General features: G+C 50.0%; 1 long non-coding RNA gene across 1 annotated transcript in view; it reads right to left on the bottom strand.

The window, feature by feature from the left end:
* The window catches only part of LOC125038688, a 5,747-nt gene extending 5,157 nt beyond the window's left edge, over positions 1–590 (bottom strand). Inside the window, exon 1 of the long non-coding RNA XR_007116066.1 lies at positions 523–590. This is a non-coding gene — a long non-coding RNA (uncharacterized LOC125038688). The remainder of the gene's footprint in view (positions 1–522) is intronic.
* Positions 591–2,500: the final 1,910 nt, after the last annotated feature.

Genomic DNA, 2,500 nt, shown 5'->3' with positions numbered 1-2,500 from the left:
ACCACAAGAGGGAATTGTTTCATCACAACACCAGGTTTCATCATCATCACAGTCATCGAATTCACTTTGAATGTTGTTCCGTATTCATGAGCGTCATCATAAGGAATCACCACGATAAGTCATCACACTCTTTGCCAAAATTCATCACCAGAATATTCTATGAACATCGACTTTCAACCAACTGTCCATCAGCAATCACCACGCTCACCATCGCTTACCACTGTTCAGTAAACACACTTCACCGACGTCACCCACCCATCACCATCACTCAACATTCGCCACAGTTGCTGCTAGCATTCCCCACTCTCATCCCCAACACCCACCACCAACATACATCTCACTCATCACCAACATTCACCGCAATTACTACTAGTATTTACCCCACTCATCTCCAACACTCTCCACTCATCTCCACCAAGCACGCTACTCATCTCCAACACTCCCCGCTCACCACCACCAAGCACCGCCCTCTCCAACACTCTCCACCAACAATCCCCACCACAAGTTTCCCACAAGATTCACCTGCCCGACGGCGCCCGCCTCCGACACTACCCGACCAGCTACTGCCACACCTGCGGCTGGGTATCTAGGCATCTGGCACCCTCCTGCCCCGCCCGGCTTGGCACCGCTGCCCGACTTTCCTTCCGCCGGGTGCCAAGTTCAAGCCCGGGGAAGGGTGCCATGAAGAATGGGGGGGGGGGGGGGTGAGGAGGAAGGGGGAGGGAGGGATAGGGAGGGAGGGGGAGAGGAGGAAGGGGGAGGGAGAGGGATGGGGGAGGGGAAGGAAGGGAGGAAGGGAGACAAGGAGGGTGAGGGTGAGGGAGGGAAAGAGAAAGGAGAAAGGGTGAGGGAGGGGGAGGGGTGGGGGATAGGAGGATTGGGTTTTACAGAGGGGGGGGGGGGGAGGGAGGAACTAAGGAAAGGAGGGAGGAACAGACTCACGGAGACGAAAGAGGGAGAAGGAGGAAGAAGATGCCACAGAAGAAAAGAAAAGAGAAAAAAACTGCCACATATAGAGCAGGAGGGTGTGGGGGAGGGGGTGCGGGAGGGAGGTGAGGGTGCCAGGATGCGTTTCGAGTGCCCATGAGGGGGGGGGGGGGAATTCCCGGGCATGGTTTATTTTGAGTTTTTTTTTCCCCGCGACGGCAGGTGGCGAGTCGGGTCTTTAAATGGGCGATACACCTTTGCAATGTCTGCGCGGGAAATTGTTCTTTCGTCTTCGTCAATTTTGAAGACAAACAAACAAACAAACACAAATATATATAATTAAGAAGGAAAAAGAAGTAAAAAATAAATAGATTTAAAGAATAAAGAACAAAATACAAAGAACAAAAGAAGAACGAAAAGCATTAAAACAAGGGAAAGAAGCAAACAAAAGAAAAAAAAGAAAAAGAAAACACAAACATTCCTTTTCATTCCATTTCGCTTTTCCTTAAAAGTTGTTTTGTTTACAGTAGTTTTTTTTTTTTTTTTTTATCTTATTTTCCTTTTTTTGGCAACGAGGGTGACTTCCCGGTAACTAACGCATAGCTGCCAACCTTTCCGAGTACGCTTAAAATGGCTTGAGTTTCTCACTTCTACGAAAGGAAAATCTGTCTATATATATTTTTTTTTTCGAGGTAATCTTTACTTACATATAACGAACGCATCTAAAAGAGACCAGTGACTGTACATTTGTGCGCGTGTGTTTATGACTGCGCGGTGTTGTGGGCAAATACCCTGCGCGTGTTGGGCGCGTGCCCCCCGCCCCTCGCGCCAGAACCGAAATAATTCTTCGTGGCATTTAAACGCCGCGGCCGCCACTCTGCCCTACGCAGACACGCCTTTGGCAACGCTGCTACGGCTGATAGATCTGCATACATGCGTTTATACGAGAACACACACGCACATGTATACAGAGCTACGTTCACGGATACGCACAAACGCTCACGCAAACGCACACACATGCACACACACACATACACACGGATACGCACATACGCTCACGCAAACGCAGACACACGCACACACACACATACACACGGATACGCACATACGCTCATGCAAACGCAGACACACGCACACGCATACACACACACACACACACGAATACGAACATACGCTCACGCAAACGCACACACATGCACACACACACACACACACACACACACACACACACACACACACACACACACACACACACACACACACACACGGATACGCACATGCGCTCACGCAAACGCAGACACACGCACACACACACACACACACACACACACACACATACGCTCATGCAAACGCAGACACACGCATACACACACACACGAATACGCACATACGCTCACGCAAACGCACACACACATACGCTCATGCAAACGCAGACACACGCACACGCATACACACACACCCACACACGAATACGCACATACGCTCACGCAAACGCAGACACATGCACACACACACACGGATACGCACATACGCTCACGCAAACACACACACACACACACACACATACACACAC

The sequence above is a fragment of the Penaeus chinensis genome, chromosome 25 (genome assembly GCF_019202785.1).
Source record: "Penaeus chinensis breed Huanghai No. 1 chromosome 25, ASM1920278v2, whole genome shotgun sequence".
In the NCBI taxonomy this organism is placed as follows: domain Eukaryota; kingdom Metazoa; phylum Arthropoda; class Malacostraca; order Decapoda; family Penaeidae; genus Penaeus; species Penaeus chinensis.
Note: the sequence above shows the minus strand (reverse complement) of the source record. Positions and strands in the feature narration are given on the sequence as shown.